Source organism: Falco naumanni, chromosome 8 (genome assembly GCF_017639655.2).
Source record: "Falco naumanni isolate bFalNau1 chromosome 8, bFalNau1.pat, whole genome shotgun sequence".
Classification (NCBI taxonomy): domain Eukaryota; kingdom Metazoa; phylum Chordata; class Aves; order Falconiformes; family Falconidae; genus Falco; species Falco naumanni.
Genome location: NC_054061.1, coordinates 8,549,789 through 8,563,035, shown reverse-complemented (window position 1 = coordinate 8,563,035; position 13,247 = coordinate 8,549,789). Strand labels below are relative to the sequence as shown.

General features: G+C 42.7%; 1 protein-coding gene across 1 annotated transcript in view; it reads right to left on the bottom strand.

Annotated features, from left to right (window-relative positions):
• Positions 1 to 13,247, bottom strand: part of SGCD (sarcoglycan delta) — a 341,209-nt gene that overhangs the window by 208,313 nt on the left and 119,649 nt on the right. Inside the window, exon 2 of the mRNA XM_040604641.1 lies at positions 3,373 to 3,557. The gene's annotated coding sequence lies outside the window, so the exon portion shown is untranslated. The remainder of the gene's footprint in view (positions 1 to 3,372; positions 3,558 to 13,247) is intronic.

The following is a 13,247-nucleotide window of genomic DNA, read 5'->3' as shown; positions in this document are numbered from 1 at the left end:
GACACATTTTCAGACACAGTCAGCAGACCTGCACCACCACCACCACCCAAGTCATCAGAAAGTTGCATTAAGGTCTTATCCTGACATCTAAACCCACAGGTGCATAAAATCACTGTTTGTTTCTGATTTTATAACTGAAATCACGTAAGAAGCAAGGCAGATTTGAAGAGAGAAATAACAACTTCTTATCAGTCCATGTAATGCAGGGAATGAGAAAAGGACGCATGCTCCCTGCTCTGCCATGGGTCAAGCAGGGTTTGAACGTGTGAGCTCTGCTTCAACCTGCATCAGACCATCAGAGCCGCAACACCACCTCTGCACTGTCCTGTAACGCACAGAGATTTTCTTGAAGTGATTTCCAGAACATTTGGGGATGGTAAAAAATGTGATGTTAAGACACAACTTTTTTAAAAAAGAGAAATAATATTACAGCCTAAACAAAGCAACGAGAAAAGTTCCAAAGCAATTAATCTGAAAGAGGTGAATTACATTGAGGATTTATGTCCATGTAATGAAGACAATTAATTGCTACGAGATCCATAAAACACATTAAATGAACAGGGTATTTTCCAATTCTACTTGCAAGATAAAATTTATTAACTATGTTTAATGGCTATTTAAAAATTTTCTCTTACATATTTATTAAATGTGCTTTTTCAGCAGAACAGAGCATTTTACTAACTAGATTCTACTAATCTAAAAAATGAGTAATTTAAGAAAAGAAATACTACTCTGCATGTTATCTACAGATTTGTTTAAAATAATTCCTTACACAATAAGATTACCATCACCACAACTGCGTAAATGCAGCTAAAAGGGAATCTGCTTCTCTCACACGAGCAAACAACATTCTGCTGCAAAAAAAAGGAATGAATTCAGCTAACATTACCTGAACACATATTGCCATTTCCAGCAGAGAGATGCAGCAAACATGGGTCCCGATATCATTTGGTGTTACTGTAATCACTTCATTAAAAACCCTTCGACGTGGGGGAGCAGGACACATGGAAGAAACTGGCATAGATCGGAGCAGCACCCTCAGATGGATCCACACCAGATCTCCTGCTTTGCCCTGCAGCCTCAGCAGCTCAGCCCACGCTGTCTCCGTGCCCCCAGCTGTGGGCCTCAGGTGCACCTTTGGCATTGTGATCACATGCAAACCAGAGACAGATGTTTACCACCTAAAAGTGGCCTAGAAGTGACCCTGTTCCTCATTCACCATATGTAAAAAGGGGATAAGAAGCACTTCTGTCTCACAAGGGTGTCATGGGAACCGATCAAGTTGATGGTACCCAATTATCCTGGTAAGTCTGCATGAGCCCCGAAGACGAAGAGAAAGAATAAAAAAGGGTCTCAGTGACTTGAACAAACAGTGGTGTTGCCAACTCCTGAAACTTTAGCACAATCTTCTCAATCTGCAATGTTCTTAAAAATCAAGTTTCCATAAATGTGAGCTTTCCTTACATAAGAACTAAGGTTTTAGATCTGACAGTCACAAAGTAAAATGCAAAAATATAAACAAAGTCCAACCTAGAGTTTAATGCCTAAGTAATAGTTTCGGCTACGTTGACTGTATGGAAAATGCTCTTTTTCCTCTGAAACGATGAGGTTTTGCAAAGTCCTGCACAACCTCTGCGCTGGAGTATTACTCATGCTGCAGCCAGAGATGTGAACCTTAGACTGATAGTTGGACCAGCTCTGGTGGGAAGGACATGGGGAGCTCATCTAACCCCCACCCTGCCCAAGGCAGGGGCACCCCCACGGTCACACCAGCAGCCGGCCGCCCTGGTGCAGATCCTACACCCTGCGTACCCAGCAAAACACACATGCCCACTGCGAGGAAGATTCACACGCTTTCACCTACAAAACCCACACGGAAACAGGGAATAAACAAGTTGCTGTGATTTCTACATTATAACAGGGCAAAATATTTCTCTGCAAGAGTCAAGAGGCCCTCTTGATTATGAAATACCTCTCTTACAGCCTTCCCCTTTAGGTATTACAATCACAAGAGCAGCAGCTTGGAAACAAACAAAAGTGAAGATGCTAACAAAAGCATGAGCAACATTTAACAACTTCCTCTGGCAGCAACAGGTGCCTGGCGCAGACAAACGGAGCAGACAGGGCAGTGGTTTCACGTGTTTCCACAAAACGCCTGTACAAATTAACAGCATATGCCGTGGTCGGAACAGACCTTTATTGACCCTCAATATTAAAAAGTCAAAGCACCTAATTTAAGCTATTCCCACCAACGTTTTTTTCTGCAATTGCTGGAGACAGGCAGGCTCCAAACCAGCGGAACTGTGCTGAAGTGACAGTTTGAGTCCAGAGAGTCCAGGAGCAACACTGCTGGTGCAACCAGATCAAAAGCAGGGCAAGGAATGCACACCCACCTGGATGCATCAAGTTTTCTCAGACACTCTTAAGAAAGTATTGACTTTGTTTATCTCCCCCCCACTAACACCAAGTGCAGGTGTTACACTGCTGCCGTCCTTTTCTCAACAAGACTACGCTGCTGGCTCAGTCACCTCACAGAATGCCCATATGTTAAATAAAAAAGGATAGCACCATCTGATATCATTCTGCTGTGACCTGGGAACCAATACTTTACATTTTGGGGTTTTTTTTATCAGCAAACTTTGCCTTTACAGAAGTAACTTGACCTAGATAAAAGAAACCAGAGAATCAGGGGCTCTATTACCCTAAATGTTTCTATAGCACAAGCTTTGTCCACAATACATTCCTTAAGTCCTGGTCCTCAATTTCTTGCTAAAAGAGAGTTGCACATTGCTTGCGGCAGTTACAGCAGCAACGCCTACAACCAAGGCAGTGTTTGTGTGGATATGAGAACCTCCACACGCAGGAATTTTAAGTGCTACACAACAAAGGGGGCACATACAATTATGCAAGAAATTAGTATTATTCCCGTCCTTGGCAAACAATGAGAATATACAAAGCACAAAGGAAAGCACAGAGCTGTATTACAAATAGGCTACTTCAGCATCATTTATTTTTTTTTCATCTCTGACCCTCTGAACTACAGACATTAGCGAAACACAAGTGAGACTTTCAAAATGCAGATGCCTATCGCCAAGTATACATCACCAACAGCAAAACACAACCATAAGTGAGCATTTTGTTCAATAAAGTACTTGATACAAGCACGCATCCCCTCAAGCCCAAGACTTTAAAAACACTTCACTCTGGATGAATGCTCTCCACATTCAGGGAGAGCAAAGGTTACTTATGGAGGCAGTATGAGCATGGCACGTATACAGCAATAAAACACAAAGCTTGCTAATTATCTATATTCCCCATATGTAGATATTTTAAAAAGAGCAAAAAGACAAGAGCAGGGGAAAAATGACATACCTTACCAAACCTGAATGTTGGACACAACTCCTTTCAGAGCAACATTGGTGTGAAGGTAAGTTCCTCAGGCGACCACCAACTGCAATTCTTTTCTGACTCCCCAGAAGCCCCGGCTCCCCCTCGTCCGTGTCCCTGAGGAAGATGCAGTGTCCTCCAGTACTTCAGAGCCTCAGCTGCAGAAGATGCTGCTCAGAAAAAGGAAAGAGAAGAAGGTGTGGCATTAAATTCTAGGGTCAGCTGTTTGGCAGATTCAGAGCAGAACATAAGAGAACATCAGATAGGAATGAAATGTCAAGGCAGGACAAAGAGTCTGTGACAATCCATCATGCGTGGCACCTTCGGAGGGCAATCTTTGAATTCAAGAACTGTGGTGCTAAGCTATTCTTGCTTTACAGTATTTTAATAGTGTCCCTACATCAGAAAGTGAATGCCAGCCCAGCTGCTTTTTATTCCAGTATGATATTGTAACAAGCAAGTAAGTAATACACTTCTCCATGGGGAATATTTTAATTCATTATGGTATTTCTGCAGAATAACAGGGCTTTCATATTAAAAGCAGAGACATCACCTCAGCCTTAACACATTTTACTGTTAAAATGGCTCTCGCTCAAGGAATTCAAGGCTCCTAAACAGGCAATCACATTAGGACCTTACAACTGATGGGGAGTGGTGACTGTCAGCAACAGGTTCCTGAGGTTCAGCCTCCGAAGTAAGTGGCAGAGATAGGTAAATGGCCTAAACTTTTCTGGGAGGGTGGGGGGTCAGCATCGCCACATTTTCTAGCTCACTGTTGCTGCTAGATATGTTCAGTGTTTCCAAAACGTCAGACCCTGGCACTGAAGATGGATGTCGGGGCTTCACTGTGAACACCCAGGTAAGAAAACAGCGACGGAGATGACCACCTGGCAGCAACACTGCCAGCAGCCAAAAACCTTAAAGAAGCACTAAGAAGTCCAAAAGTTCATCACTGTCATTGCATTAATTGTCCCTAATCCCTGGTATATGGGAAAACACTTGAAGGACCATCCTTCCCCACCAGGACAACACAGCCTGTGAAGTGAGACCAGGCAGAGCAGCACAAAGCAGGCAAGGACGGAGCAGAGAGAAGAATCCAGCCTCCCTAGGTTGGATACACATACATGCTAGGTGGTTTGTGTCCTTAAACCAGGCTCAGAGACACTGTTCTAACATTAACTCAACACAGCAGCCATGAACACACTCTAACTTTGCCTAGAAATACAAAAAGAACAAAGGGGGAAAAAAAAAGATACACACATTTTTATTCCTTAGAGGTTTCCTACACAGAGGAAAGCCTGTGGCTGGCAGCTCAAAATACCACAAAATCCCATTACATCTTCACAAAAAAAAAAAAAAAAAAAAAAAAACAAAAACAAAAACCAGAACCCATGAACAGGTTTCAGCTGTCTGGAAAACCCATTAGCTTTTGGCCTTGCAAGAAGGAAGATTTCAGTAATCAGTCTGTGAAACTGTCCACACTGAAAGTTAGCGTCACACTGCTTTTTGGTTTCTCCTTCTTTTATATATATCACTCTATATTATTTTCACCAAAAGTCCACATAGCAAGCATAGTCACACAGATAAGAACAATCAAATATATTCACTTGATTTAGCACTAATTACTTCACTGGACCTCGCATAGGTGGTAAATGTTAAATATCGCACCTAAAGGCTCTGTAAGCAGAACAGCTTGTGAGATACCCACAACAGGAGACAGGACAGCAGAGCCCTGCCCCGCATTTCTCAGTTCACATTCTCAGACCTTCTGCCTCTCTTGAACTCAGACGGGAAGGACAGAAGTGGACCTTCACAGCTCCTGTCCTCCTCAAGGCTAACTATGAAAAATCAGACTGCCAGCTGAAATGGCTGCTGAATAACTTATAGGCATAGAAATGGCTGATGCTGCAGTAGTTTGATCTGCAGGTAGCAGCCAGACCTAATTCTACTGCTTTTAAGGGATTTCTATCTCTGGAGACCACAGTTACAATTACTTTTTCATTTCTGCTCCTAAATTGTAACACAAAATAGTCATGAAGAAAATCAGCGCTGCGTTTCTGTGCATTAACTATAGCATCAGCTGAGTTGAGAAGTAGAAGTAACAATAATAGGACTATATCAACATTGCAAGCTGAGTGCAGGAGCCTGGTCTCAGGTTGCAAAAGATGTGTTTTTGAAAGCTCCTATTTAGTACAACTTGCCAATGCTCATTGGAAGCAAATGTCTTTGGTAAGAAGTTGGCACGTTGCCCTAATATACTGCTATGCATGCGCAGAGAGTTTCTGATCAGAGTACCATCTGAATTCCTGCGCTGCTGGGTGGATCATAAATTACGGTACGGGCAGAAGCATGCACTTCCAGCTCTTGGCAAAGAAAAAGAAAAGCTTCCCTCACTCCCAACCACTTCCATTATGGGGTTGAGAGCACAGAAGCAGCAAGCTGGAAAATGCTGCTGCCAAGCAGTTGCCTGATCTAGATTGAAAGCACAGAGTAATAGAAACATGCAGTAATGCGGGAGGATGGGAAGTAATGGGAGGTGTGAACATGGAGGGGAAAACCACTTTGGTCGTGACAAAATGCAGTGACTGTGTACCATTCCCATCTCCCTGATACAAGAGGCATGGTGCAACATAACGAAATGAAATCTGTGGCCAGGATTCCTGCGAGCAGCAAGGCGCAGATGCTCCAGCCTGAACGCAAGATGCTTCTTCCACACTCTGATGGCATTCATCACACAGCTACAGAGGGAGGGAGGGAGGCAGGCCAGGGACCGCTCATAGTCAGCATCATAGTAAGACAAAAGGCTACCAAAAGATAAAGCAAGGAAACCCTCATAAGCTGTAATTTGTTTTGGCTCAGAACCTTCAAGAGGAAGAAAGGAAAAAAAAACCCAAACAGAAAACAAACATACGCCAGTTCGGTTGCCCAAACCTGTACAATTTTGCAGAAGAACCCTTCACATTCAGTAAGCCACTACTGACTTGGTGGTCAGTGTCCTAGCAGGCAACTGGTTTCCCTCTCACAGTCGAGGAACCCGGAGAGCTTATCACACAGCTCCTGAGATGCTCCTTGGACCTCCTCGGCTTTGGGCAGCCCCCTAAGGGCTAGAAAAGCCTGGGCTGCCAGCAGGCTGCTGGTGCCGCTGCCCAAGCCCAGAGACCCAGGACCAGCCCACAGCAGCTGAGCGAGACAGACACCAGCATCCCTGATAAAAAGACATTCATTTCAGCTGCTGTAGGAGTGGGCACCGCTCCTATCTGCAACGAAACCAAGACTGAACTTACAGAAATGCCCCATGTACTAGAAATCCCACCATTTCAGTTAGTTTTGGTTCTAAAATTGTGTGATCGCCTCATTCTTCTTTGATCAGATACGCGGAGAAAACTGCCAACAAACTACTAATTACTTTCATTATCCCACCACTTCAGATTTTTACACGCAGTTTCGGGAGCCCTGGATTGAATGTTCAGGTACGTTCCCAAATTAACAGTTAAGTGGTATCAGATCAGCCTTCAAGTCACAAAAGTGGGCATATAGATGTCCTCGTTAATCAGAAAAGGCAGACAAGACATTTTTCCAGTAAAAAGACAGTATTTCCCTTGGAGGAGACTCAGCCCTTTACTGATAGAAAGCATGAATTATACAAAATAACTATACAATTTAGATGTAATAAATCAGATCAAATATTAAATTGGAAGACACCACTTCTCTCTTCAGATTTTCCCAGACCACAAATCAATGAAGGCTGGGACACGCTCTCAGGACGCCTTGCTATACTTTTGCGATGTTCTCAGACAGTTCTTCAGGCACCAGCTATTGATGACTGTCAGGGTGAGGACAGGAGCCGGCTGGACCCTCATCCGACCCAGCACAGTCATCCTTGTATTTGGGTGTCACACAGCTCAAGGTGCAGCTTGCACCCTTTGCCTAGATATGATAATATTGTGAGTATTTGCAACTTGAGATGGGGCAAAAAGACATATCTAGAAGCTGAATGGCATATTTGCAAGCAAGTATTACAGTATAGTAGATATTCAAATTAGTATTAGTTTGTCTCATCAAAAAATTAATTACAACCTACCTAACTGCAATTAAAGAAATTAGTTGAGCATAGAAAAGATAAAATATTTGAAGAGTCTGGTGACTTAAATATAACTGAAACCATATCTCCTTGTTAAAAATATTACATTTCTTTTCTTTTTACTGCTAGTGTGACCATAAAGAAAGCAAAACACTGTATGTGTGTGCATTCATGCAGGCACATCCAGCACACTCAGATTTATGTAACATGTTCATATATAGTCTCGTAACTTCCCTTTTACCCAACTAAACTTGGGTAAACATGTTCAATTAATACAGAAGAGCTCTCTACGGGTAGAGCCAGAAGAAAGGCTATGAAACAGGCAAGGGAAAACATTTTTTTATTGCTAAGTATTTAACAAGGTCAACCTCCTCTGTAAGTGCAGGGAAAAAGATCCCACAGCAGACTCTGAACACAGCAGGGCTTACACCAATTCATTAGCAGGTATACCTTCTAATTACAGCCTTGGACATTAGTCCCCGTACAGCTGAGCAGGCAGCAACTGCTGCATTTTGCCATATCCTCAGGATCAAGCTCCCTGTTTTCTACTGAGCTTCAGGACAGCGTGGCTTAATGCAATCCCACCACACCAGCCTCAGCCAAAAGCAAAGGTACTCTGTTACCTCAAAGGATGCTCCTGACTCCTCACAGCTCAAGTCCCAAGAGAAGCTGGCTTCTACATTTTATAGGATTTGTTCCTCTGCTCCTGCCACGTCAAAGAAGCTGTAGGATCAACAACTCATCCTGTCAGCTCCATCTCTGGTAAAGATTTCACATTAATTTAGTGTAAAGGTGACACTGGTGAATGAGGGAATAAAACGAGACTTTGAATCCCTCCTTCCAGAAGGCTAATGGTAAAAAATTGGTAGCAATGCAACTTTGGCATCTTTCCAGCTATAACACTTAGAGCATTGCCCACAGCCGTGTCCCAGACGTACTTTATCATTCACAGTGGCTCAGTACAAAACATAAATAAAACCGAAGTCGCCAGCACTACTGGCACTCAGCTGCTTTGAGGCTTTTTTTTTTTTTTTTCTCCTTCCCCTGCCAACAAAACAAATAGTGAAATCACAGAACTGCAGTTCAAGTGATAACACTCATGATTAGGAACTTTGGTGGAGGCCGGTAGTATGGTGGAGTTCCTTGGGAAATTAACTCAATTAAAGAACGCAGGCAATAATAAATTTAAGAACACGTTGACTGAGATGAATATAAAGGAATACTGAGATATTGCTGAAGATCAGCATTGGTCTTTGTCCTCCAAGTGCAAACTAGGGGTATCCAGGAAAAAAGAAGTAAGAGCAGTGCCTTGGTGTATGAACTATTCCCGTCATAGTACTATTAATGTTACGTTATGAGGTTCAAAAGAACGATTAATATCTTGCTGGGTTAGAAAACGCTAAGACACCGCAGAAGTTGTGCTGCTGTTTCATGCAAGTAAATAATTCCTGAAAATTAAATCCAAGAAATGCAGTGGAAATTCCATTTTGAAATATAATGTGCCTGCTGAAGAAATGAGCTTGCATTAATGAAGGCTTCTTCTCAAGTTCAAAAGCTTTAAGTTGCAGGCTACTATCTGTCTAGCTGCTAACACTGCATTACACTATTAAGTGTTTTTTATTATTATTACTCCTACTACTACTACAGTCTGGTTACACTATAAAATAAGATCTCTTGAGCTCCTTAAGAGTCAGATGTTTACATCTGCCCTTGTACTGAAGCTCTTTCATTTGATGATTGTTTCTTCTGTCAGTTCCATTGAAAGCAACGATAAAGTTATAGCCATGCATAAGTCCTTGTCAAAAAATGCTTTCAAAGGGTTGGAAGTACATTTATTGGGGGGGGGGGGATGGGGAAGCAATGCTTAACTGACTTCCTGGATTTAGGAGAGAATGAGTAGCAAACAGCTTGCACTTAACTGGTCAGATCTTCAAAATAATTGAGTAATGAAAGAAACCCAGTGCTCCCAACAGGGGCTGACAGGTTTATATCAGAGGCAGCCATATGATACAACCTTTGCTGATGTAACAATACCTAACTGGATTTCGTCTAGCTTAAAATGGGAATCTAACTAGAAAATAATCACATCACTCATCTTAGTATCACAGTTCAACGTGAAAGTAAGGCTTCCAGTTGAGTGTGGTGTAACTAGCTCCATCAGGTCTATTCATAGCAAATTTGAAGCATGTTTCTCCAGCCCAAAGTGCACTGTTATCAGCCTTAACTTGTTCCCCAGCTTGCTAAAACCCTTCACTTCCAAATTTAGAATGGCAGAGTCCTTCATTCATTAGTAAGACAAAATCAGTGCCTTTCTTTTCCCTTATTCGTTTTCCTTATCCCCTTTTACACTGAGGCAGGGACAGACTTTTTGCAAAAGCTGGGACACAGCCCTCCCTTCCAGCCTGCCCTCTCCTCCTGTGCCTCACATAACCACATGCCTCTGCCAGGGTCTTACCAGGGTGAGGGCTCCACTCTACAACCACAGCATGGTAAGAGGAGGGATGTGCTGCAAAATCCCAGCTGACCCAAAAGACACAAAATTTCTCAATGTATGCAACAATGCAGAATAATGTTAACCAGGAAAAACACATTATTTATGAATCCGCTCCAAGATAAACTTCTACGCATACAAAATGAGTGCACTGAGACTCTCCTGGGATATATTTTCTATATTCTGTAATTAAGATACATTCCAGGATGAAGAACACTTTTGTTACTAGAAGGTTGAAATGCCTTTGGATCTCTTTACCACAGCTGATAACACATAAGTGGATCATATTACAGGATCAGGACATGAGAGCATAAGCTTTTTATAAACATACTGTACTTCTCTTTCTCTGTATCAAAGGTATTAACTTGACCACTATTAACTCTAATCTCATTTGAACTCAGTACATTTCTATTTTGGCACCCAAAACTGACTTCTCTGTATTTTCTTCAGACATGCTTTCACCTTCCCTTTTTTTTTTTTTTTTTTTTTTTTGGTTTTTGGTTTCGATTATTTTATTTTGGTTCAGGGACTCTCACATTTCAGATGAAATTTCCCAACAGTTCTGGCACTGGCCTCCGTCTGCTCTCACCAGAATCAGTGAGCTTTATTACCGGCCTGCATTAAGCCTGGTCATAAGAAACAACTGCTTTTGCTGTCCTAATCTGTCTCTCTTCAAGATACTCTGCTTTGTGTTACTGCCATTTCTAACCCGTTTTCTGTTGGAAAATGAGTAAGTAAATGCATATCTCCATCTACTGCTAAATGTCATTGCTAAGCAAACCTTTCGTCCTTGCTAAAGTTGCTTATCTCTAAAGTTATTTATTTAACTCTGGAACGTTATTGTTTATCTCTGTGGAACATATTGGGATAAGCTGGTATACCAAATGTTAGAGAAAATACAAGTATATTGGATTCTGTGGCACCTGGAGGACACGTGGCTGTCAGTCAGTTGTCAAGCCAGAATCTGAGCAGGGTTTTCCATTATAAATTCAGATTATTATTCTCAGTGTTTTGATTTTAAAAGCCACACATAGTGTCAAACTCTGATGCACTTCCTGAGAGTCTAAAATGTGATTCTCCTTCGATGTTTTAAGCCAAGTTTAATAATAGTTATATCATTATTATAATAGTTATATTATTATATATATTCCTAATAGTTACATTAGGATACACAATTGGTTCCAGGCACTTTTCAAACTTTTCAAAGTTTTGCCAGATAAATTTGTTGTAAACAATGTGCTGTCACTCTGGCAGTCCCACCCGTTTGCTGTTACACCCTCCCAACCCAGGGAGAAGGTGAGAGCCAACAAAGTCCACGAATACACACAAAGGCAGCCTGATAGGTACACTAGATTCACTGGCACTTGAAAGAAACACCAACCTCACCTCTGAAATGCAGCTTTTCCCATGTGGATCCTAAATTTGAAGAAAAATAAACTGCACTCGAGCTGGAAACCAGCATAGAAGCCTGGTAAATCGCTGGAGCCTGTTAGGTGCTTTAATTTCAGCGCTGGTACAGTAAGGAGAGCCGGGAGGATCCCCAAGCAGGGCATGGAGAGGGCTGGCAGGGCATCAGGGAGGACCCTAAGGGCTGGGTGAGCACACCAAAGAGCCAAGAAGAGGCCAGAGCAGACCTGGAGCTGCCGGAGGATGCCAGAGATTTCTAGAAGTGTCAGAAGTTTGGAGAAAGTTGATGCAAGTTAAAAAGGACCACAAAGAAAGAGGAGCACTTGCAAGCCCTGCAATTTGAGTCAGCCTCCTGGTACACAGCCACCAACACATCCAGAGCTGCAAATCAAACCTCCCTTAACGTCTTCTCCCCTTCCCAAGCACACACACTGCTCCAGTCTATGCTTTCTGGACCAGGCCATCTAGTCTCACATGCTGAACTACAAAAAAACTTTTAACGATGACTTCAAAGCAACGAGCAATCCAGTACTGCTGCAGAAGGCATCCCTGCCTTAGACTCCATGTGAGAAAGATCTTGAGGTCACCCATGTCAACCCTTCCTGCTGTCTGCTCTCAGAGAGAGAAGGTCAGATGGACATTTCCAGCAAGTCACCAAACTACCTGAAATACTCTGATCCACCCATAAAACAAGGCAGTGCCAGGCTGCTTCAGTCGGTAAAGGCTGGCTTCCTTGGTGTGCTGTAACTCCTGGCAAAGAGAGCAGAAATACGGCACCCGGCAGGCTGCACGGCAGAGCCAGCCTGCACAGCCAGGGTCTGCGCTGCCTTCGGTCTCAGTAGTCTCAGAGCAATCTTTTGATTTGTGCAGGAAACCCAAGCAGCTAAAAGTAGGCGATGAAATGTAAGGGAGTTTAGAATAACCTTGTTACGAAATAGGCTGAATACTCTTCAGACACAGCTCAGGACCGCTGACGCCGTCTGAAGTCCACGATCAGTAGACCCCAGCCAGAAATACACCACTAAGCCCAGGTAGAGCCTGGCATGAGATGAAAAGACTCATCGAGCCACCATCGGCAAAGAAACCATGCAATGCACCTGGATCCACCTAAATCTGGACATGGCCAAAGCATAATGAAATACAGATGAAAACTATTTGTAACAGGGCAGCTCTGGAGACAGAAATTGGCCTTATCACTGACAAAACATCTCGCCTTCTACAGACATATGCTTACAAGATCCAGCCTGTGCCACCGGGTGGCTGGATCCCCTCTCTTCCACCCACGCTTGACCATGCCAGCAAGCAACTGCGTTCAATTAAAGTCTCTTTGGAACTATGATCCCATGGAAATTGTGCACAAGAGTTCAGTGTGCTTTGCCTCTTACTAAAGCCCTTCTAAACCCCTAAATAATAATGCCATCAAAACCATACTGCAGTTCTGCATGCATCTAAGTCAATTAGCACAAAGTCATCTCAACGGTATTTTTTTTTTTCATTCTGCTCATCCTTAAACAATTGGATGCTGCAAAAAAGCCTACAGCTATCTATCTGCATAGCACCGCGAACATTTTGAGCACCACTAAAATAAAGTTCATTGACCTGAATTCCTCACTGGTGTAACTACGCTAACTTCAGTGGGCTTTTGCCAGTGATAAATTTGCCCACTGGGTTCTGGGACACAAAAAGACTATGAAATCACAGCTTGCAGAAATGTCAATGAACAGGTTTGGATTTGGGAAGCCTGCGCATCAAGAAACTCCTCTCATTACAAATCTGCAAACCTTTGGCAGTTTGAAAAATACTGCTCTTTGAAACATTTTGAAGAGCTATAAATAGACTGCTCAGCCTGCGATAAATCATAATCTGTGGCGGCTGCAAGTC